This window comes from Scomber japonicus, chromosome 19, assembly GCF_027409825.1.
Source record: "Scomber japonicus isolate fScoJap1 chromosome 19, fScoJap1.pri, whole genome shotgun sequence".
Classification (NCBI taxonomy): domain Eukaryota; kingdom Metazoa; phylum Chordata; class Actinopteri; order Scombriformes; family Scombridae; genus Scomber; species Scomber japonicus.
The window spans coordinates 24,531,280-24,556,996 of NC_070596.1; the positions used below are offsets into that span (position 1 = coordinate 24,531,280).

The following is a 25,717-nucleotide window of genomic DNA, read 5'->3' on the forward strand; positions in this document are numbered from 1 at the left end:
TAAAATACTTTATTTCACAGATCCCTTAATTATATATGAATTATCTGGAAATGTCTTTAGTAATTTGCAAGTACTTCACGGTTAATTTTTTAGGACATTTTATACAAAGGGTGGTGCAATTTAGTACAAATTATATGACAAAATTGTTAAAGTTATAGTTTCATATGTAGAAACTTGCTACTTATGAGCAAATTAATGTAAAAACAGCCCTCTAGTGTTAAATTATGCACAATAAAGCTTAAACAACTGCAGCAACAAGAAGAAAAACAATATGAGGAAGATTGGTCATATGGACACTAGGGGGCGCCTCTGGATAGGAAATGCTGGTATACGAGTTTGAGACATAGTCAAGAAATGAATTTAATCTTTTGGAAGAAATAAATCTCTGTTCTGGGAATCACCGCATCCTTTTATTAATATAAATAAAGCCAGTTTCATGCAGTTTAAGAGTGCAATGTCTGATTATACCCATGTTTAAGCTTAGATGTAAATGGGTTGGGTAACATGTCTTACTTACTGCTGCGTAAAAACCAAAACCCATCCTAAACCTCACCACAGAGGGAAAATAGTTGTCTAGACGGTGAAATCACTAATTCACTCATTGTGTGAAGGGGGGTGAGAGACTGTGAAAGCATCATCACACACTTGGGTATCGGTCTCTTAGGGAAAGGCGACTTCTTGTGGACAACATACTCCTGCATGTAGGCGCAGAGGTCGCAACAAGCAAGCAGAGAGAAGAGAGAGAGAAAAAAAAAAAAAAAGCCAACCCACTGCTTCATGTTGCTGCTCCAAAACAGCTCCGGTTGTGTGTAAGCCTCACTCGACTCTAGTCAAGGCTGCATCCACTGCAAATGATTTCACGAAGGGAAATTATGAGTGAAAACATCTGGGCGCGGCACATTTTAGAGGAAAAGATTTCGCTTTGCCGGAGGTCGTACCCATTTTTGCCTTTTGTATTTCCTTGCTGAATGTCGTGGACATTTTGGATTTTTTTTTTTTTTTTGGTTTAGGGGTTGGTGTGTGTGTGTGTAAATGCTCAATGTCATTTTTTAAGTCTAAGTCTAACAAACTAAAAAAAAAGAGGACAATAGTGCTCTAGTCCTCGTGCTTTTGTGTTAGTTTATTTGAAGTAACATCTGGAGGAGGGTAGTGTATATACTTTCCCAGTGGGAGAACAACTGGGGACACCTTAAACTACTTACTGGTGGAGAATGTGCGTACTGGGCCAGCTTCGAGTTGCTCCTCTTGAAGTGGTTAGCTAGATGCTAACACACACACACACACATACAAAACCAAAAAACACCACCTATTGAACTACCGTCAAGCTAAAAAAAAAGCTGTGAAATAATCTTGGATAGTAGCACCATTACCGACAAAACCTGGACACACCACTACATCTACATGAGACACTGACTCGGCTACGAAAAAATAGAGGTAAGTGTCTTTGTTTTTGCGTAAATGACTCTCTGCTTATCTGTGTGTGTGGGGCCCCTATACAACATGTTAGCATTGGTGGCTAGCTGCAGTAGCTGCTGCGCTGATGTCCCAGTACGAATGTATCTGGACTTTAAACACAATTTATCTCCATTGGTAACCAGTTTTAACAATTAAATCACATTATTCCCGCCTCTTTTTTTGTGGTATAAGTATAGCAGTAGGTTGGTAGTGTTTTGTAGGTTTTGGACGCTATTAAAATGAGGATTTTCAAGCAGCTGTCTGTGTGTGTTTTAACAGCTGTATTATGCTCTCCAGAAATAGCAAGAAAATCCCCCGTTTTAAATGCAATGCGGTGCTCTTTAAAAAAATAAAAACCACACAGCTTTTCTCTATGTTATACTCATTTAAGGAAAACAGCAGCAGCAGTAGCAGTAGACACATCTTTTGTTTGCGGGGCACCTTCAGCTCTTCGACGGATGAGGGATTATTCAGTGTGTCCTTTACTCTCTCCACACATATATATTTTGGTGTTTTTCATTTTCTCACAGCTTCACTAATCAGATTAAGATCCCCCCCCACTTAACTCCAATGTAATTTAATCCTGTTAAGATTGAGACAGACGTTGAGCAAGTCTTTAAGGTTTGATGTTTTTCTTCTACCTTGTTTTTTTTTTTTTTTTTTTTTTTATAAAGGTGTTGTTTTGCTGCTGCTCTGCTCGTCGCCTTGTGGAGACAATATTATCAAAAAGCAGACCCCCCCCCCCCCGACACACACACCCTCCCCCTTTTTCAAAAAGCCGCAGCAACCTTGTGTTTTTTAAGCTACCTGACATTACATCCGTCTGTGCTTTTTGTGGGTTTAAAATGCAGCAATGAAAGCGTGACATTATGCATGCAAGCCAGTAACTAAAACTACAAATTACTGCTTGTATATGTAAGTGTGAGGGTTGACATATTTATGCATCTGTGTAAATTGCCTGATGTCAGCAAAGAGGCTGGTCATGAAAATGCAAACTTGACCCAGCTGAATTAACCCCTTGAAAGTGACAGAATGGGCTGCTTTATACTGCCAAAGAAGGAACACATGCTATGTTAATATGGCATATATAAACCACTTTACACATATCAACGGGGTAGATGTTTTCCAGCAGACTGCTAGAGAAGGATTCAGCTGTCTTTTTTAAGTTACACGTAAACCTTTTTTTTTTTTTAAGTCAGATGACCGCTGTTGTTATGTAGTAAAACAGATAAAGTGTCTGATTAGCCTTCAAAGACCTTTCCCTCCATGCTGTAATTAAAAACAATCACTTGGACATATCAGATGGCACTTATCATTTGTTATTGGCCCCATAATATAAGAACGGCTAACCAGCTGTTTGTAGATTATTATCCAGGTGTTCATGGTAACACTGGATGATTAAATGCATAATTTGACCTTGCAGTTTCTCCAGAGTTTGGAGGGGGGGGGGCAGTGTGAATATAAATTAATGTTCTATTATTCTTTTAGGCCTCCTTTTTCTAGGGCTGCAACTTTCATTATAGAGTAATCAGCTGATCTTTGCATCAATCAAATGTGGAAAAAAAATAGCATTCACAATCTCTCCGGAGTCCATGCTGATGTCCAAAACTTTCAGATTTTCAATTTTCTGCCATATGCGAAAAAGAAAAAGAGCAAATCTTCACATTTGGGAAGCTTAAACCAAATAAGTTGAATTTGAAAAATGGCCGAGACGTTTACTCAGTAGTCAACAAAATTGTCGCCAACGACTTTTCTCTCCGTCAACTAATCAATTAATCAACCAATCGTTGTAGCTCTACGTCTTCCCACCTCCAATTTTTAATCACTAATCTAAATAAATATGAAATGCTAGACTGATAAACATAGTTGACCTTTATCTGATGTATAAAACACTTATTCCCCCCCCCCCTCACGGAGGTGTTGAATGGCTTTGTTGGTGAATATTTCATTCAGTCAGTTCCTTGTATGATCATTTACAACAGACCTTATCTAGAATGGAAGATAAGCTTCACTCCAACAAAGGCCTTTTACTGTGCTGCTCTTTTCTCACACTAGTGCCAAAGTACAGTCTAGAGATATACTTGCCCAATAGTTTTGTTGTGCCGCTGAGACAGAATGAAAGCAGCCAAGCCATGTGTCCTTATCTTCATCATTTCTCCCCCCCCAAAAGAATGCAACTCTTGACTGCATAATGGTAAAGTCCATAATGCATCCATTGTGAATTTTTTCGATATCTCTTTATCGTACTTTCGGGTTTGGACAAATAAGACTCTCGAAGGATTAGCTTCAGGTCACTCAGGTTAAAACCTCCTTTTTTTTCTTTTTTTGTTTTGTTCAGCAGTTCTAAACAGCTTTTTTTCCCTTTTTTTTTTTGATTACAGTTCCTCGAAAATCCCAGCGAAACGGGTAATCTTTACTTCCTTCAGGAGACGTAATTCCTGTTTGAAATGGGATGCTGCAAGCGATCATCCTGCACTTTTTAAACCAGTGGGATAGCAGTTGAGAAGTAAAGAGCTGTTTGATTAAAAGAGGTTCAAAATCCGCTGGTTAATTTTACCCTTGAGGATGATAGACGTTAACTCAAAAATGAGATATATTGTCTTTTAAATGAGTCCTATTGATTAGGGCTGGCCGATTATGGCAATAATCAAAATCACGATTAATTGAACTTTTAACCTCGATTTACGATTAATGAACGATTATCTCCACCCTCGATGAACAATGATGTATTTTCACAGTTTCTTTAGTTTAGTATTTTACTCTGCTGCCCTCACACATGAGGATCTTTAGGGAGTGAAAATAAAGATGTTTTAAGGTGTGACACTGTGGTTAATGTCTAGTTTACTTGATTAGAACTATGTAAAGATCATGGTTTGGGTTAAAATCATCACTGGAGACGAGTTTTTACAAATTCCTTAAAGATATGGCACCTTTGCTGTCATGGCAACAGTGAACACCACGATTAATTGACATGAGCAAGATTAAGTCGATTAGAGTTTCTAAATGTCGGTTTCGATTAATTTCCCAGCCCTACTATTGATCATAATTTTCAATAAAGGCGGCTCATAACCTGCGATAAGTTGAAATGAAGTTGGCTAAAGGCGGCACAGAATTGGCTGATCATTTATACCTTTATTCTTTATAACAGTCAAACCAAACTGGGCTAATTTTGACCCGGGAGGACAACAGGAGGGTTAACAATGTGTTATGGGTTCATCTTTTTGTTAATGCCCACTATTGGTGCTGATACTCTTTTTAACATAATGCTCTTAGCACATCTCTTTCATGAGTGTCACCATGACTGTTGGTGTTTTTCCTCTAATGCCACTTAATACAAGATCAGGAAACCTATTTTTAAAAGCTTAAAGATCCCTTCTAGACATGTTTTAAGATATAAAACACTCTGCTTTGAATAATCATTTTCACACAAAAGTTCAATTATCTTGATAGAAGGAAACTTTATTTTGGAAACATCTGCAGGTCCATATCAATAAAATAAACATGAGACATAATGATTGATAAAATCTTTAGAAAGACAGCTTCTCCTTCTCCCTCATTATAAATCCATAAGCTATATAAATATGCACATAATTTTCATTTTAGAAGTTTAACTGCTGGATAAAAGATGTCTCCTACTTCACTGTAAAGTCCATTAGCAGTGGTTGTGCAGTGGAGGCTTCAACACTACAAGTTGAGTATTGGACCATGATTGGCTTCCAAGCTAGTTGTGATGTCCTCAAATCATGCTAGCAGTCCTGCCTCTTTTAATTAACACAGATATAGTCTTCAATTTCAGCAGATGAACATGAACACAACTTTCTAGTATCAAAACTCTAAATCATTCTGCACAGTGACGCTCCAACATTTAACTATAGCAACAAGAAGCTCAACTCATTTGAGTGGGAACGGGGAATGTGGCCATATATTAGTCACCAGACCAAGTGTTTTAGATGTGACTCATTTACACCTGCACTAACCAGGAAAGAAGAAATCTGCTAATATGCTACACAAATATGTCAATAAAGAGGTAGTAGGTGTTGGGTTAATGTTGGGTTAATGACTAACGTAGTCACATGACTTTGTTGTTGATGAGTCGCAGGTGATGGAGCGTTACCATAGTGAACATGTGATAACGTTTTGTCACAGCAGGAAATGAGTCACTGCAGATATAAAAAAAAAAATACTACTATATTTCTGCTTGAAGGTGAGTAACTATCTGGACCGTTGTCAGTTTAAATGTCCTTCATAGTGTTTCATCAGCTGTTTTTAGTTGTATCAGTAAAGTTTATGGTGGCATGCATATCCAGAAGATGAATACAGCAGGAAACAGAAAAAACAGTGCAGACTTTTCTTTTGTTTTTAGGTGTAAGAGTACAGTAGCCATGTCTTTGTTGTAGCAGGTATACGCAGAGATGTTGCATGTGATCTTTTGCCAAGTTTCAATTAGAACCACAAACTATTAGTCAATGAATCGGCTACTTGCCAACAATTAAATGAAATGAATCACCTACCTGCAAATCAATTCATTGTTATGAGTCATTTTTTAAAATAGGAACATTTCCTTATTCCCTGGTTCCAGTTTCTCATATGTGAATATTTTCTGATTCCTCTGACTGACAGTGAGCTAAATGTTTTATAGGCTGTGGACAGTTTTTTACCGTTTTCACCATCACATCACTAGTTTCAGCCCTATTTTTAGTAAATTGGCGAGCATCATAAAGCTTTCTGTGCTAATAATAATCCTTACAACAGATGGGGACAGTAAAGAGTCCCAAAGCTCCCTCATTGCTAGTAAAAATGATATTACATTATATTCCTGGTTTAATACTGCAGTTAATTAATGCATTTGTGTGTTTTTTGTTTTATTAATACACAACCACAAATATAACCTCACCTTCTGGGAAAGCAGTGCGTCATCGTAGAAATTTAGGACATGTGTGCTCTGATGGAAACAATTATAGAAAAATGGACCATGGTATTATTAGACTCAAGCTTTTTTTTTTTTTTTTTTAAAGGAAGCACCATTTAGACCAATATATCTAACCTAGAAGTTGTTATTTACTTCCTAAACTCGTTTTTTTAGCATCTCATGACATCGCCCCACTCCATTTTTTTTTTTTTTTTAACACAGTTTCAATGTTTGAACTGCGGCGACATCTTTTGTTTAAACTATTAGCAAAATGCTGCGTTAATGCATGTGCTCTAACTGGTTTAGGTAGCAGTTTGTGTGTGTAATCTTCTCCTATGAGCCTTTGAGCCTTCCCGTGGCTTTCCTTTTGATCCTCTAGATCCCTGCAGAGGCCAGTGATAGGACAAAGTGTTACAGCTGCTAAGAAGTGCTTGTCCTTCCTCATCTTTTTTTTTTTAAGCAGGTGAAAGCATGCGAGCACGGTGCCAACGCCTCATACCAAAACACTGGAGAATTTGCCCGCAGACAGTCACTACTAGTCAGGTGACGAAAAGCAACATCGTGGGATTAGTCAGCCACCTGAGAAAGACCATTAATGGTTGTCGCCATGGTAGCATCGAGTAAAAACAAGAATTACGACTTTTTTATAAAATATTTTATTGATGAGCGTGTGACTCAAGATTCATCATGCTAATGCTAAACCAGCAGTTTTTAGTGTCTTCACTGGAGCAGATCACCATGGTAACAGAGGCTGCACCGCTAACCTGAACTGGAGCAGGCTATATTCAGACAAGGGATGTCCTGAGCTGATATTTATAATTTATAGCAACGCTTCAGTCCCACTGACCTTAACTCAGGCTGCATGAAAACACACTTGACACACCTTTGCTTACACCACAACCGACCGAGACTGACGACTGACTCAAGCTTTCGTGTTATATTTCACAATTTTTTTACGATACTCCCATTAAAGACCAAAGGTTTTACTCTCTTTGATTTTTTAAAATTGATTTACATTTGTCACCACACTTGCAGCAGGAGATTTTGATTTACAGTCTGAGGAAGGTCCGTGGGAATATTTTAGGCCTCAGTTTGTTTTTCATGATGATAAATCAGTCAGATACAGCCTGTGTTTATAGATTTTTTTTTTTTTTTTTTTTTTTTGTCTTGGTCTGTTGCCCACTTGCTATTGAAGCCGGCTTAACAAATAGTAGGTTACATACATTAATGGGCTGTAGATATCAATACTGAATTGATAGCCTATTAAGCCTCTCATACAGGAGATGGATGGGTCGATATCAAGATTTGTGAGTCTCCATGTTTGCAGAGAAGTGTAAATTTGCATCACGTTTTGACATGTTTGGTTTGTCAGGGTTTTTTTTTTTTTTCTTTTTTAAACATACAACTGTGGATTCAGCTTCTCCCTAATGATTTCTCTGCTTTGTGTGACCCAGTTAGGAGGAACAGCTGTCTCTGGCTCGTTCAGTCTTGCTGTCTATCTAGCTAGATATGTTCATAAAGCCAAATCCTCCTTCAGTTGGGTGCGTATATATACACTGACTGGCTATAAAACAAGAAGCCACACAGGAGTACAGTGAGAAACGGCTCCAACCAATCTCCCTGCCACAACCCCCCCTCCCCACACCCCCCCCCCCCCCTTCTCCTCTGCAGAATACACAGAAAGATTGAGAAATAAATTCTGGCTTAAATAAATAAATAAATTTCTGCAGAAGATCTTATGTAATGGGTGGAAAGGATTTTGAAAGGGGTTTAATTACCAAATGGGAAGAGGAAAGAAAAGTTCTTAGCACTGCACCCTGCAAGAAATGGTCTGTTGTAACACGGGCTAACAGATAAGCTTTTGTATCTCCTGCTTTAAGCTGCCTTTATACTGATTTTATGTGCAGTAGGCTGGGCTGAGCATTGTCTACACACGATAAGCGGCCTTAGCCCTTACTTGGCGTTACTCGCGTTGGGTTGCAATGAGTCAAGTGACTGAGAGAGAACTCCTAAACAAGACATGCAAAATTTACGCTGGAGGAAAGAACAATGTCCTGGGTCATCGCGGTCATTTCCTGGAATGGTGGTACGATTGCAGGTATCCCGGCTCTGTGGAAAAAAGGGTTGTAGCTTTAGATTATGCCAGAGATATTTAGATTATTAATAGCAACAATCAAAACATTCTTGCATGGGGTCAGCGTCAATTGGTGTAACCAGTACAGTTTTAATAAAAATCTGATTTACGTTAAGTGTGAACTAAAATGTGGAATATATATAATTTACTTTTGCAACCCTTTTACATCTTTTGTTGCAACTTATTTAGAAAAAAAGGTTGTTTTTAGGATATATATTCAAATTTAAATGTAGAAATACTCCAAAAAAGTTTCTTTTCATTTCATGTTTTTAAATTAAGTACTCTTAAATACACTGTAGGTGGATAAAATATTTAATATTTATCATTCTTTTGTGGTTACACCATTTGACATTTTCAGCAGCTTTCAGTTAAAATGATGCAAATGTCGTTTCAAATGACATAGAACCAACAAAAATCCAAATTGCTTTTAAACTATTTTTTTAAAGATATTTTAGAATTGCTCATCTTGCCAACCCTTATTTGTCACTGACCCATTTATATCTTAAAATAATAAAATAAATGGATAATTGTTAAAACACTGTGTTCAGTAGAGTGATTAGGCTCAGTTCAGCCTGTTTTAATTCATATTGTCAGTTCAGTCTCTAATAACCATGTGGCCAAAAGCTCTTTTTTTTAATACACTCAGTAATATTAATACATTTAAATGGCCACTGTACCATTAAACGGTTTAATTATGCATTTGCACAATCTGTAATTAGTCTCAAAGTAATCCTCTCAAATCTCTCTTTTCCACTTAGATTGTTGTTTGCTTAAATTCGGCATCCCTTTTTTTTTTTTTTTTTCTCTGCCTAATCATTTTACCTTTGTCACTGTAACTACCAAATTCTCTTAGAAGATCAATACGCTGGCTGATGTTATCCAGTATGCTTTCATATAGATCTGGATCCTTTTTTTTTTTTCTTTTTTTTTTGCCTTTCACTTCAGTGCGTTCATATCTGCCGGATTGGAATAAAAATCCCAGGCTGATGAGCTGTGTGGTGGGGACAGGTTGCCAGCATTAGGTTTTTTGTGAAGATGGATCAGACAAAGATGGCTCCAATATGCTGCGTTTGTTCTGTAAGACAGAGCACAATGGCCTGGGAGCGATGAGTGATGAGGAGAACAGTCTCAGGCCTTGTTCAGACCCAACACCCTGTATGCAGATTAGCCTAGATTGGCTCAATGATGATTGCAGCTCAAACATGGTTTCAGTATGCAACTCACACACATGTCTAGTGATAACTTATCAGATATTCTTCTCTGCTCTATATGCAAATAAATACATACATCACCTCCATTTCCATATGGAGCTCATGGCTGGAGCTCAATTCAGACTGTCTCTCTCCATTCTTGGCTTATAGACAAATCTGCTCCAATAGAAACTAGTAGAGGTAAAAAGATAAGTCTATTAATCTATAAATGGATTGGTATGATCTAAAGTATCTTGTACACGCTCCTCAAATGTGAAAATAATTTGTGTTTTTGGTCTTCTATGATCGTAAACTGAATATTTTTGGGTGTTGGGCTGTTTTTTTGGGGGAAAAATGAGACATTTAAAGACATCACAGTAACATAACAGTTGTTTTTTTGGCATTTTATACACCAAACATTTGAAATGCTAATCCAAAAATGACCCAAACTGTTATATTAATGCTTCATGCACAGGGATTATATTATTATTGTTGATGTTGTTGCTTGTTGTTGTGAGTTATTGATTGACAGTAAATGAATAGGCAACTATTGTGATGATGATGATAAGAAAAAATGGATACTGTAACGATTTGCAGAAAATGAAATATCTGAATATCATCGTGGCCGCAAACAAATGGTGTCAATTAACCGAGGATGAAAATAGTCACGACACACAATGATTTAAAACGGAGTCTGAGTGTTACCTGTGGATGTTTTGGGTGGAGTAGAGCTTTTCTTTTCAGAGCTGTCAATCAGAAGAATTAGTAGGGAAAACATTCACCACCTGAATAACAGTGCAAAGTTTAAACAGCTCCCCTTCTACTTAGACTGTCTGGGAGTATAGTTCATATTAAAATCAGCTTTGTGTGCACAGGTAAAATGACAGGTTTGGGCATATAAAGAAGCGCCATGTTTCAGGTTTCAATCTGGGCCGCACAAGCACAAACCGGTCAGCGCCATGTTCACTGACCTTAATACACCGTTACCCGCCTGTGATGTCACGTGACCACTCGCCTTTTTTTTTTTTTTTTTAATAGCTGCTCCGTGTTTACGTCTGTTTACCAGTCATCTTAAAGGAGCCTACAAGAAGCCGTGTATCCGTTCCCACCTCGACGTCATTAAATAAACACACCTTCCAAAAAAAAAAAAACGTCTTTGTGTTTGCTCACAGTTCCGTGTTTGACACCGGCCTGAAAAGCAGCCAAATTTGATTTTAGTTTTTACAGCGCTCTGCCCCGAGTGTGTTAAGCAGAGCAAAAAGAACAGACTGTAGCCAAGGACAAGGAACAGAGGAACTGGTATTGCTAATACTCAATTAGCCCAGTAATCAAAAATAATGACATTATTACCATAGCGAACAAAACAAACCAAGCAGTATCTCTCTTAGTTTGCTCCATTTGTCTGATCTCGGACTTCCTGAGTTTGAAGAAGTTTGATTCAATATCATTCTATTATTATTAGACTTATGAAGTGACTGAATGTATCTAGAGGACTTCTTTATAGCCTTTTTGAGCATTAAGGAACACCAGATATGACACATTTGTCACATTTGAAAGCTATAGAAAGACCTAATGCACATTTCTTCTAAGTGCTGGCTCTAAATGTGACCCACTGCATGCAAAAATAGAAATGTAATGATTCATTTAATTACATTTGTGTGCAGATGATACACATTTCCTATATATGCAAATGATATACATGATTAAAATAGTGATTATGAATGTCTTTTTTCCCCATAAAATTACTCAACAATAGAGAATTGATGAATATGAATTGGTGTAGAGACTCCTTATGATTCAGAATATGAGCTTTAATTGAAATTAGCATGTTTAAAGTAGAACAAGAAGACATCAGTTTTCAGTAAACACAGCAGCTACCGGTCACAAGCATGCTGATTAGCTCTTAAATTAAAAGATGTGACTAACCCTTCTTCTTTTTTGGAAATGTTCACCCCCCCCCCACCCCTTCAGATTGCCGGATGCATTATCAGATTATAGTGTGTTTTTTAAAGATGAAATGGTATATTTTTAAGCACGCAAGCTTTAAATCTTTTATTGTGCTGCTGCTACTTCCTGGTTGATACAGCGAGTGTAAACAAAGACGACGACGACTTCCGCCACATCGGCACTTTTGGTTTCATACATTAACAGCAGTGTTGACGGGGGGGAAAATGAAAAGCAAGTGGCTGCGCGATGATCTAGATGTGCAAGTTCCCTCCCCCCTAAGCCAAAGCCAAATACCCCCCCCCCCCCCCCCCCACCCTCACCCTCGCTCTCTCGCTCATTCGCTTTCTCTCTCTCTGTCTCTACCCAATTTGAAAATCAATGCTTCCTCCTTTCTTTTGCTTCCAGTGTGTGACAGAGGGAAGTTTTTGTTTGGCAAGATTCAGTATCCCAAATAGATGAGACAGGAGGAGGGAGGGAGGTGTGGGGGGAGGTGGGAGGAGGAGGCGGGGGGGGGGGGGGGGGGATAAAGGCACCCAGAGGAGGAAGTGGAGCAGAAACTAATGAGTGTCAGTACAGTCCAATGTGTTCGCAGCTGATTGGGAGACCCTGTGAATTAAGTCAAAAAATGTCTCCTTGTCTTTCTCTTGTCTTCCTCCTCCTCTCTTGTCTTGGCTTCTTTTCTCTCCCCTCCCTCCCTCCCTCCCTCCCCTCTCTCTTCTACTTTCCCTTGCACTATAATGCGCTATTGTGCTCAACGGGTATAGCGGAGAGAGAGAGAGGGATGATCCTATCTTTTTTAGCTGGCTCAGTTCATCTCAGATCAGCTGGCAGGGCTAATGCTTTTCCAGACATGCACAGACAATACCGCTGTGTGCTGTGCTCTGACCTGAGCACCCAGATTATGTCGCATTTCAAGGCCGAGTCTCTTGTCAGGTTGTTGTTGGTGTTGTTGTTGTCGTTGTTGTTTTTTTAAGAGAAGTTGGATAACATTTTTAAAAAAGCAGGTATTAGCTACAGTTTCAGGTAACATTAACAATTGGCTCTGTTTTCAATCTCACACAATTGTTAATTTACAACAATAAAGCGTTAAGACGTCGAAGGCATAAAGCTCCAAGTATAAAAATGAATTTCTTGGGGTGAGAATGAGTGGATAATGTGTCGCTATCCGCACTCACTGCAGTGTCCTCAGGCGGGACCAACTTGGCACGGAGCTGCTATTTTAGTACATCCTTAAACTTATTAATTTCCAACATCCTTTCAACCTCTTTATGTAGTTAACTGAAATATTCGCTGACAAGCATAACTTAACGTGATGAGAGAGAGAGAGAGAGAGAGAGAGAGGGAAAGAAAGAAAGAGGTCCCTCTGACCTAAATTTGAGGACTAATGAACATGGATGATGGGAGCGTGTACTTTTTACACAATCTTAATCTAATCCCTTTATTCAGTTTGGATTTTAACCGTTTTTCCGTCACCTATCTCAGGGGATTAGATCAATGATTAAGGAGACGGTGTATTGCAGTACATCCTTTATTACACAGCAGTTAATATCACATTCCCTCTTCATTCTTGTGCCACTTCACTTCAGCAGTAATATAAAAAATTACATTTATGCCAAATCTTTGTTATCAGGGGAAATAAATGTGACTCATAATGCAGTTAGCGAGTTAGTTTGATCATCAGTTTTGTAAAAAAAAAAAAAAAAAAAGATGGAGGACTACTATTTCTTCCTATTTAGTTTCAGATATTATGATAAACAGTTGCAACATACTCTGATATCATTACCACGAGCGATGTGCTAACACCGCCGCGAATGGATTGTAAGGATAACGCAAGTCGTCAGCTTTCAAATTCTTCGGTTATTAACTTTAATAAGTTATTACAAGATCATCCCACAGTCACGGCGCATGAGGAATTTGTACTTTTTCAAACTGTGAGGCCCTGAAGCTGATGGCGAACTGTTTGGTATTTGTTGCTGTTTGCTTTATGCCTTATGTGTGTGTGTATTTGTGTGTGTGCTTACAGTGTGTTGTCTTTTTTGTGTCTCTGTTTTTCATTAGATAAGCATTAGATTGTTGCTGTTGGATCTATCACCTGCCATCCACTGGGATCCAGGCGCTTGAGTCCTAAATGACAAGGTATGTGAGGCAGCCCCTTCATTTCTCGTAACGTCTTATTGCTAGAATTTGAGTTCTTTCTTTTATTACCTCCAGTAAATCTGCCCTGCAGGTCACGCAGTCTCGGGTTCTCTGGTGTTATGTTGTGAAATTAAACGGCTTGTATTCAGCAGCCGGGTTATACATCAAATACATCAGAGATCAGCTATAGTTTGAATCTGATGTGAGGTTTGTTTTTTGGATTTTAGATCTTTTATATCTGTCTCTCGATAAAGCATTCATGTGTGCATGAACAGCTTCGCTCTCACGGAAGTGATGTTCTTTTTTTTTTTTTTTCTTCTCAAACATTAGTCCAACACTGACAAGAAACAACAGGAGCGCCCCACCCTGTTCTCCTGGAGGCCGTGAGACATGATACACCTGCCAAACTAGCTCTGTGTGTGTAGTCCGCATCCTATTTCACCTTTTTAAAAAGTCAGAAAATAGCCACCCCCTACATGTTGTTCGGCCTACTTAACAAATATTGTCTGACCGTTACACAATTCAGAGGAGGATGTGGTCTTCTTACATTTGTGATGATTATTTAATATGACAGCTGTAGTGAAGATAAACATATCATATGTGGCTAATATCTGGACTCTATATCTCATTCTGGTTGTCCTTCACCCTTCACCCAACTCTACACTTAGCGGAGGTCCGTTGTTGGGGGGGGAAAGGGGAGTGTCGTGTCGAATTTGGTGCAGTTTGGACACACAAAAGTTTAATAAATATGTATTAAGAGATGACGAGACGAAGCATGACACGAGTCAGAAAAAAGTCAAACACTGCTCTAAAGGGAGAAAAGTAGAGAACAGAGCTTCTAATGGAGAACAGATGCTCTGACCTCGCATCAAGACAGAAAGCGTAGCATTAGCATCACGTTTAGTGACTACACAGGAGGCGTTCAAGTGCATGTTTGAGCATAGATCACCCACATTTTGGAGGCACTCACAGGCTAATTTACAATGATTGTAGTTACACATGTAAAACCAAGGAAACACTTCCCACAGGCAGCTGAAAACCAGTTAGAAAAATAACGTGTATTAAGTATTGAAGTACTTGGCCTATTGTGTACTATATAAAGTAAGTCTTTATGTTGTTGGTGTGTAAACTCATTCACATCTTACAACAACTGTACTGATGCTTCTTTGCATTTAAGGACAAGCCCATTCAGAATAGGCCCATTTTAAACAGGCACTGCACTAGTCATATTATTTTGGCCGCCTGTCAATTAAGACCTTTGTTTACTTTGAGGTGTTAATATTCTACTTTGTATGGGTACAAATGGTCCCTGCAAAGTACTTCCTGCACTGGCTTCACAGTTCAATGGAATTAAAACTGTGACCACTAACCACAAGACAAGAAAGTGACAGACAGACAGTCAGGAACTGACTGAGAGCTTGTTGATTGTGATCATGTCGCACATTTGCTTAGACAAATAGGTGCATGGAAACATGCTCGGTCACAGGCTGCCTGAAGGCCTGCATTTTGGATGAAAAGGACACATAATTGCCAAAAAGTCCCTTCAGGGTGCTCATATTTCTGTCATGTTCTCTCCAACAACTGAAGGGAAAGAAGAGCAAAAAGTCTGTTTATTTTTTATCAAACAGAAAACTCCTGCTTAACTTTGAATATGATAATCAGGAATATAGTTTTATATTGAATATGATCCACCTAGTGAAGGTTTTTACTTTTTGTGTTCACTTTCACAGTCAGTGTTGCCTGTATTGACACTATATTTCATTGTGTTCGGATAACTGGGTTATTCAATTTGACAATTCGAGCCCATGTTTTCAAATCAGGGACTCTGGGATAGCTCATTTCTGGATGTCTAGACGATCCCTGTAAACCATAGAGTCAGTTTGTCCTCAGGATACTGTGGGTGCACATGTCTTGTGACACAAACAGAGAAGACAACAAGACTGAATGACAGGCCCTGCCCCTCCTACTCCAGGCTGCTTTGTTTTTTTGGCTTTGCTGACAAAAACAGGTTTGCCTCTTGAAGCTGAAGGACTTTTTAGCTTTGTCTGAAGTGCCACATTTCCACATTTACTCGTTTGACTACTTTTGCTTTTGCTCCCAACTCAAAGCCGCTCTATTTGCATAGCTTTTACACAGCTGCAGGCTTTTGCATCGATCTATATTTGATACCCGGATCTAAACCCAGGGCTACATGCTTGTCTGTAGCTTTCACTGTCATTTTTTTTTCTCTCCACAATAGAGATTTATATTTTCTTTTTCTCTTTTCCCTTTTTCATAAATCAACACCAAATTACACACAGCAGCAAACCACTGCTGCACTGCTACATGATGATTATGGGGCTACAGTATGTAAACACACATTCAGCACTATGATGTCTACATGACTGTCAATCTAAGAGCTTATACAGACCACATCTATCATTAACACATTAGCTGTGGCTTATTTGCAGCTTTTAAACAACTGAGCAGCAGCAGGGGCACATCTTCTAATTTCTTCCAGTACGAATGACCACAGTTTACAGACAAAGAGGCGGAGGCGTACAGTACATCCCTTTTAATCGCCGCTCTAAATCTTTTCCTCCACACTCAGTTTCATAAAACATCAAAAACATCAAGCTCCTTCCTTGACGTTTTATTTCTTTTTTCATTTACTGAAAGAATTTTATTTGAAATACGCTAGAAATTTTGGGCATTTCCCCACCTTGTGTCTGAAGTGACATTAAACACAGCTTGGCTGGAGTATTGCTGCTCCGCGTTTTAAATTTCATCATAATATCTTTTAGTTTCCAGGGAGTTTTTTTTTTTTTTTGTTGTTGCGTCTGAACCTCACCTCACACTTGGGTTTCTAGCTTGTTATGTTAGAGCCAGATTTTTCACATGTGGGCTACTTTCTACTGAGTTATACCTCCTTAACGAGAAATAATACGATAAACCGTATCGACGGATTCAATTAAGCATCCTAATTGGCGTTATCTAATATCTTAGAAGAACATTTAACTTCTTATTCCATGCATGCAATTTTCAGCTGTGCTTTTGGCTCTTGGGGAACTTTTTACCATTAGTAGACCCTCACGTTTTTCTGGGTAATCAGGTACACAACCAATGCATTGACATTAACCTCTTTGTTGAAATGCCCATTCATGATCTGATACGATGCTTGAGATGAAAGGGAAAAACTATATTTTGGACCCATCTTTCCATTTTTAATGCCAATTTTAAAACAGCATTTGATGACTTCATGACTTTAACGATGCACAGGGAGTATGCTATCCATTTCCATGCTTTCCAGTTGGCAAACAAAGAAATGCTGCATTTGTCTGCATGGATGCGGGGCTCTGACCTGAATGTGTCTGACCTGGTTATTGAAACTTGGCAAACCGTATTTTTTGCTCCCTCTGTTTTTCCTGCTCACATGGACAAACACACAGACAGAAGCTTGACTGTGTTTGATATCTTATTTTGTATTTATCTCACTATTGGAGAAGCTTCATCTTTCAAACATAATCGGATATCACCGTTTTAGTGTTGAAGACAATGTCCATTTATTATTCAAGTTAACACATTTGAGATGACTTTTTCAGCTAATTAATTATCATGCAAGTACAAGATGTTTCCTTTCATTGTGTTGCTGTGTAGATTTCATGTTACTGCATTTTGCTCTGGCTTAGTAATATACTATCTATTCTCCTGCCTTTCCCCATTCTTTGCCATCTGTGTGAATAGCCTAGATCATGAGCAAATAAGCCCTCAAGGTCTTCTTGAGCCTTGTGAGTTGAAAACAAGACACGCAGCATTAGTCTGTGTCACTTGAACTTCACTGTATACGCTCCTATATCAGCGTACTCAGCTCACCGTAAACACCAATCGTCCGCCTTTTCTCATACTTCACGGTTCAAAATAAACTGTTACACTGAATAAGGTAACTGTGTATGTTGGAAGTGCACGTGGCGGCGATCTGGGCGGAGGATGGATGAGGTTCTCGACTCGGCGTGAAATACCAGGCGAAGCAGACCCTGAACATCTGATGTGTACTGCTATTTTTGTGGTTGTCACATGCAGAGCCGCAGCAAAATGGTATTTGAAGCAAATACCAAGTTAGACATTATCAAAAAGATTAAAATCTGAACCAGTAGTGCAGTAAGAAAATATAGCTGGCCTGTAAGCTTAGAATTAATAGCTTCCTGTAAGGTTTTGTAGCGCTACAATGATTAGTCGATCAACAGAAACGTAATCGCCAAATAATTTTATAATCAATTAATTGTTTTGTGTCTTTTTTTTTTTTTTTTTTAGAGAAAATGTCCACATTTCTAATTCCAGCTTATGTTAAATTAGATATATTTGGCTTGTGAACTGTTGGTCTGTACAAAGTAGGCTGTAAGGCAATATGATCGGCTATATCGGATCGGTCGATATTTAGCATTTTATGCAATTTATGAGATCGGCTGTAATGTCTTAATTCGCTGATCCGATCAATGTCATCATGTTGAAACTTTTTGCAGATGCTCCCGTTGCATAGATTGCAGATGATTTGTGTTTTATCTGTCTCATTTACTCTGAAGAAGTTCCATACCACCAACATGTTTGTTTGAATCTGATCCACGATGTAACGGACCATAAAGTTTTTTGAATCTTGAATCATGAGCTGTCGGATTCAAACAAACATGTGGGTGTTGTGGGCAGACAGATAAAACACAAGCTATTTGTAATCTGTGCAACACTAAAGAACCTCGTAGGGAAGCATCTGCAAAATGTTTCAACACCACAAATGTACCTGGATAGGGAACACAAGGAGGAGCCGAGTGTAAGAAACGGAGCGTGGACAAAGAAGACGTGATGGGATCGGTGATCGGTTTATTTAAACTCACTGATCGGTGATCGCCCCCAAAAATCCTGATCGTGTGAAGCCTACAAAGACACCTTGGGCTTTTGGAAACAATGATTGACATTATTCCCCATATTGTGACAATTTATGTACCAAAGAACTAATTGATTCATTGAGAAAACAGTAGGTAGGTAGGTAGATACTTACTAGTCTTACTAATGTAAATACAAAAAACTAAGACCCTGGTTACGCCTGGCATAAACGTTCATCTTGCCGAGACACATCAGGACACATTAGCGTTTACACTACAAAACCTGGTTAAATGCGTCCCAGACCACATCGGCAAGTGGTTTGAGCGATCAGATCACAATGCGCCTCGTTGGTCATTTACACTTGTATTTAACCCCGTCAACTTGTGATCGTATCACCCGAGACACACGTTTATGTCAGGTTTAAACAGGTTCTGTGAGATTGATGATAGATAAATTAGTCGATAATGAAAATGATCTTTAGTTGCAGCCCTGATGTTTTTTTGTATAGGCTAGCAGAATTTTCAAGGGCCTTTCCCATCCTCCCACAAAACAACCCAAATTCAGACATTTGAATGCAAGGGTCACACAAACAGGAATATTTCAAAGGTAGACGTGCAGAGTATCACCTAAATGGAAGACCAAGCGTTTTTCTCTCGCCGTCATCGTGGTTATTCAGTTAAAACATCTGGCTGTTGTTTACACATTGCAGTTTACTTGGTTGTACTACAATGCTTTAGGAAGACATTCCATTGTTTTTACAGGTTGTAAGGAGGCGTTATTGGCAGCTGCCGTATCCTCAGTGCAGGCGGTTAGAGTTAGTGCTGGGCTTTCCCTCCATGGTTTTTGTTGGATTTGCTTAGAGCAGTATAAACTTGGATCAGTTTAATCTATAAATATTACCGTGCTGCTTGATGATTTGATTTAAAAATATCCAAAATAACTGTGTACATTGTAAGGAAGCCATGTTCATGTCACATCAAGCCAGCAACCGTCGAAGCTTACTCTACAAATCTCTTTTTTTATTATTATAAAGAACCTGAAGACTGTGAAATACACTCTACCTCTATAACCTCTATAGTTATTGCAACGTCGTTAATAAGGGATAATGTCATTGTTCGGTTCTCCTCTCAGCAGAAATGAATCCTGGGGCTCATATTTAACTAGATCTTATATTTAATTAAGAACTTACTGGCAGAAGGGATTTTTGAGCACCGTACTATTTATAACCAGCAGGGCTCTTTCCTCCTGCCCTGGTTAGGTCTTAATGAGGAGGAAACTGCTCTCCTAAAATCCAGACTTGTATTTCCATGTCATATTTCACATCCTTTTGACAGAGCGGGGACAAAAAAATATGTATTATAATGTCATTAAAAGATGTTCCTTGCTCGTTGATTTTCTAAGGGGATGGAAAAAAGGGAGGGGGGAGGGGGGAGGGGGGGGAGGTCAGGAATCGTCAGCCAAATTACGTAAAATGAAAGTTGGCCAGTTTTAGATGACGCAACATTCATGCAAACAGTTATGCAAAACCACTCTAGCAGGTCAGCGGTAAACCTGCTCATCTTGTTTGCAGCTCTCTTTGGTTATCTTCACCTTGAGATCAGGCAAAAATAATGAGCGGAGTGCTTGGCCGTGTAAGACGGTCAGCTCACAGTTGATAAAACAGCCGGTTCATTTGAACAGGCAGCTCCTGCACTCTACACTGAAGTCTAATATTTGCTACCCCTTGTCAGTAAACAAGGCTGTTCTAACTAAAAGTGCTTTCCTGGTTTCCACAGCTATTCTGTCGTCCAGCTTCTCAGACTTGTGGCCCAGGAACCAACTTTATGATCATAGTTTAAAAAAAAAACAAAAAAAAAACCCTCTGCTTGAATAGTTTTCTTTCATTAGACTCGCCAGACATTTGCAAGAAACCCTTGTCTGAGAATACCAGGTTTTCTTCGCAATGACAGTTAAAAATTAAGACTTGACGTCAATTGACGGGCTGTGGTGAGCTCTTCTCACAGGATACCCTATTGTTGCAGACCTAAGCGGAGCTGTCGACAGTCTTCTTGCAGACAGGAAGTGGCTTTTTAGACACAAAACAACGTAGTTCATTATAGGCAAAGGTTGTGGTTGTGTGTCTGATTATGAACCTCGGTATGTAAAGTAGTCAACATGTAAATGGGTTGATCACATAGAAGAAACACAGCCAAATTTAAGACAGGTGTATCTATAAAGGAATATGTTAATTCACACCTGTGTCTCATCACATTTGGACTATTATAGTTCTGGTTTTACTTACCTGAACAAATCTTCTTTTACACCGCTTACTAAGTGTCCAAAATGCTGCTGCTGCTGCTGTTGCTAGGCTCTTATCTCAATCCAACAGATGGTTATACATCACACCCATTTTATCCTCACTGGCACTGGCATCTTGTTAATTTTAGAATGAATTTCACTCAATCTTTCAATCTTTATTTATATATCGTGCCAAATCACAACAAAAGTCATCTCAATGCACTTTTATACAGAGAGCAGATCTAGACCATACTCTTTAATTTCATTTTAATTTAATTTAAATAGACCCAACATTCCCACATGAGCAAACACTTGGTGACAGTGACATGGAAAAACTCCCTTTTGCACTCCAACACCACAAGCCCAGCCCTTAGGTCCTCTACTCGGGGGTTTCTAAGTGGACCTCGGAGAACATTTTAAGACCCGGGGAGACTGTGCCTTCCAGTCGGCAGCCACAAAGCTTTTGAAATAGTCTCTTAATAAACTTGAGGTCCTTTGGATAATGTGGACTCATTTAAAAAAAACACCAAAGTTTGTAGTTGATTGGATTTATTTTGAATATGACACACTTGGGGGGACTATTGAATAAATACAGCGAGAACAGTAAGATGTAGTTTTCAGACCTATGTTCTCATCTCAACATATTTATATGATTTATTGTAGCTGATTGTTTTACGGTAAATTGCATTACCTTTTTATTATGATGTATTTCTGTTATAGTTGGCAGTGGATCACATTGGTATAATTACGTGGATCACACACACATCATATCTGCGGTTGTTGACAAAAAAGCACACACCCATACCCACACACACTCATAAATGTACGAACGGCTAATATTTACTTGATAACGTGATAAGAGACGGAGAGCAGAGGAAACACTGATTGGATAGATCGGGCAGTGTTGTTTCAGTTTAGTATTTCACGTGTCTATTATTATCATGTGTAATCTGATACACCTGTTTCTGATGAACACAGATATTATTGGATGAAGAAATAAGATGGAGTAAATTTAAACAGGCGTTTTAAATTACATTCTCTAACTCCTCTGGGAGGAAAACAAGGAGAGTTTAGTCTGGATTTATCTTTATAAAATAATCTTTTATTTATAACTAAGCAAATCTTTATTGCTGTCAAAGTACATTCAGCATAGATAAGCCATATCCTAATAAACTGTATGCAACATTTTGGAGTTTTCCTTTCTGTTGGTCATGTTAAAATCAAAGAGCAGAGAATCTATTGAACTTGTAATTACGTCCATTATTCTGTCTGATAAGGGAACAAAAGTAAAACTCTGTATTCAAGTTGGTGTAACTGTGTTGTGATGTTTTCAGAGTCCTTAAAATGTCAAAAAATGTCTTTAAATTTAGTTCAAGTTCAGTATTTAAGGTCTAAAAATGTCTTCAAATGAGTGGAATTGTAGGAGTTAAAGCATTAAATTTGACGTTACTATCATTATATTCTGATTATTTGACATAAACCAACCAATTTATTAATTAAAGTTAAAAATAATCAGCAGTAACTAATCATTAGTTGCAGTCCTATATAAATTACTTTAAATTGAGCTCCATTTCAACCCACTACAACAGTAAAATCCTGCTATTATAATATGTCTCATTAATGGGGGTTTTTTCTTAAAGAGGTATTTAAAAAAAGGTCTTAAATATACAGATACCCTGGTTTTGATCCAAATGAATTCACAAACACTCTCTTTGAGGCTTTTACTCTCAGGCTTTATTTTGAGGCTTTAACTCAGAGGTGTCAAACTCATTTTCATTTGAGGGCCACATACAGACCAATTTGATCTCATGTGGGCCGGACCATTAAAAAGATGGGGGGAAAGGAAGGAAGGACAGATGGAAGGAAGGAAGGAAGGAAGGAAGAAAGAAAGGACAGATGAAAGAAAGGAAAAATGGAAGGAAGGAAGGAAAAATGGAAAGAAGGAAGGAAAGAAGGAAGGATGTAAGGAAGGAAAAAAAGACAGGAAGGAAAGTGGGCCGGATTGGACCCCTCGGCGGGCCAGTTCTGGTCCACGGGCCGCATGTTTGACACCCCTGCTTTAACTAAACTTTTTCTCACAACAGATCGATCCATCAATCATATCCCGTAACCATCACCAATCGCCGAGACTTTTCTTTTAACCTAGAGCAAATTCAGCTAAAACCACAGTGTGCTTAAATGATTTCCATACATGTCATTCTTTTTTTGAATAATGCCACACATATTAGTCTAGTAACTGTGCTAACATTATCTTGGTCATGTAATGTGAATTTGTAGGAATATTTTCTGCATATTGACATTTCAACCCAGTGAAAGATCAGGAGATAAACTTATTAGCCACCTTGATGCACCGTAGAGAGGACACCAACCTTTTTAAGGGACATTTTTTTATTCTTAGTCTTTCCTCCTTCCTCCAGAGGATCCATGACATCTCTATAACCTCAGAGTTATAGAGATGTCCCCCCCGAACAAATCCAGCGAAAATAAGATTGTGCTCATTTTGCCTCAGGGCCCCATCCGTGTCGAAAAAGAACTAACGTGGGAATTATTCATTAGAGTAATTACGACGGCCATCTCAAAGGGAATTGAAAGGAAGGCGCTCTCTCTCGGATGCTGGAATATATATCTTGAAATCCTTCGACTTTGCACTGTCAGGGGGCAAAGCCGAGCGCACCCAGAGCAAAAAAGACAGGCTGTTAATGAGCTACGTTTAATTCCTAAGTTGATTTCAATTAAGCGCGATGGCTAAATACAAGTTATTTTATAATACGTCCAAGCTTCATTTCACTCGATAAAGCACAGTATGAGTTGAAAAGTTTCATGGCTGTCTGTTTTCATAATCTCTTTAAAAGACCAGCAGGCTCCAACTTTTCTCTAATATAAGTTTATCAGTCGCTGCAATGAATGAATGAGAGCATAATAATAAATCTAGTTAGTGTTTTTTTTTTTTTTTTTTTTTACCCGTGACAACACTTGGATTTAAATTATTAAATGCAGCATTATTTGTAAATTGGTGACATCATCACAAAGCCACATTTGCTCTGATTTATTGTGTTACATTAGCGTTTTTAAACTGCGAACCTATTAAACGGGGCGGGGGCGTGTAGCTGTGCGTCATGCTGTGTGTGTGTATGTGTGTGTGTGTGTGTGTGTGTGTGGGAGGACTGCAACCCCTGGTTTATGTGCAGGGATAGCTGGAGATAGTAGCTTCACTGTGAATAGGTTTTAATTTCGCTATTTGAGTAGTGGGAGTTATTTGAATACTTTTGATTTTCTTTTTTAAAGCGTTTCTTTCAGTTTAACAGTGTTCTGTACTTAATGGTCTGCCTGCTGTTTTAATTTGGTTTTTAAAGATGGTTACACAAAGAAAAGCTGATGTGCATATTCCATTTATATTCCAGTTTAGTTTATTATGCTCCACATTGAGTCCATATACAACAATGTACACACAGACAAGGAAAATACATGAGGTTGGCAAGAAAGAAAAGCAGAATAAAATAATAAAAAAAATATCCACTAAGAGTTAGATAAATATGATCTATAAGGTATGGGTCAGTTGGCAAGATGAGCAATTGAAAAATATCTATAGCTTTAAAAGCAGCATCAGATTTGTTAAAATGTACGTTTAGTATTTTTGTTGGTTTTATGTCATTTGAAATTACATTTATACCATTTTAGACTGAATGCTCCTGAAAATGTCAAATGGCGTAACCACAAATGAATGATCAATATATAATATTGTATCCACCTACAGTGTATTTACATGATTCCAACAACAATTGTATTCCATTACCTTTATTTAATATAAAAAGTTATAATGTAAAATCATGCCCAACTAGTCGATGTGGTGTTTTTATTGAGATTCTTTTATGGTTACACCACTTAGACATGTATGCCACAATCCTCTAATATATTCTCTCAAAATGGATTAAAAGTAGACCCCAAAAAAAGAGTGTGAGAAAGTAAATCACACGTTTATTTTCATGTTTTCACCCCTTTTTTAAGTTTGACTAAACCACATGGACACAAAAAACCATCATTGACTCATATATGTATGACAACAGACTGCTCAGCTATTCATCATGTCTGTTGGAGGCATTTTTAAAGTTTATTCTACCTTTAATTTCTATGATCTGTAAAGGTAGAGAGATTTCCGGAGGTTTAATGTGTCCAGTACTTGTACGTGGATATATGAGGCAACCGTAATGGACAGTTTTGACCTTCATAATGAATGAATGATTGAATGAATAGCAAAGCCTTACATAAACATCTTCCGATATAGAAGAATGTGTGTAGGTTACTTGTAAATCTTGCAAACAGATGCAAGTCTCATTGTTGCTCTGAGTTGAGGCTTTTTTTTTTTTTTTCTCACAACATCCCAGTCTGCCCAAGAGTTGAAAGTTTTTGGGAAGAAGCTGTAAAAAGCCACTTTGTCTTTGTCACAGCTCGGATTACTTACCCTCATTTCACCACAAATTCAAAGAAAACAATCATGGTTTTGTTTTCTGGAGTCACGCAAGACCACTGAGACCTAAAAGCTCTGGTGAGAACCAAAACCAGAGAGAGCGAAACTGGAACTTCAGGTTCCATTTCAGCTGCATACATACCCACCCCTTCACCCCTCCACCCCCTCCCTAGATACAGATACTGACAGCAGACTTGTCCTTCTACCCATTTTTCAGCTGTAATTATTCCAGCCTTCATTTCCTGTTGATCAGTCATTTGTTTTCTCGGATTGCTTCCTATGTTTAGATGTTTAAGCCTTACTGTAGGGAGCTCGCTGGCTGCCAGCAGTGTTGAAATAACAAAGAAAGT

The 25,717-nt window shown here is 38.4% G+C and overlaps 1 protein-coding gene across 3 annotated transcripts in view; it reads left to right on the plus strand.

The window, feature by feature from the left end:
• The first annotated feature begins 1,036 nt into the window (after window positions 1-1,036).
• The window catches only part of erbin (erbb2 interacting protein), a 61,878-nt gene continuing 37,197 nt past the window's right edge, over window positions 1,037-25,717 (plus strand). For all 3 annotated transcript variants that reach the window (XM_053339733.1, XM_053339731.1, XM_053339732.1), the window contains exons 1-2: window positions 1,037-1,434; window positions 13,694-13,771. The gene's annotated coding sequence lies outside the window, so the exon portion shown is untranslated. The remainder of the gene's footprint in view (window positions 1,435-13,693; window positions 13,772-25,717) is intronic.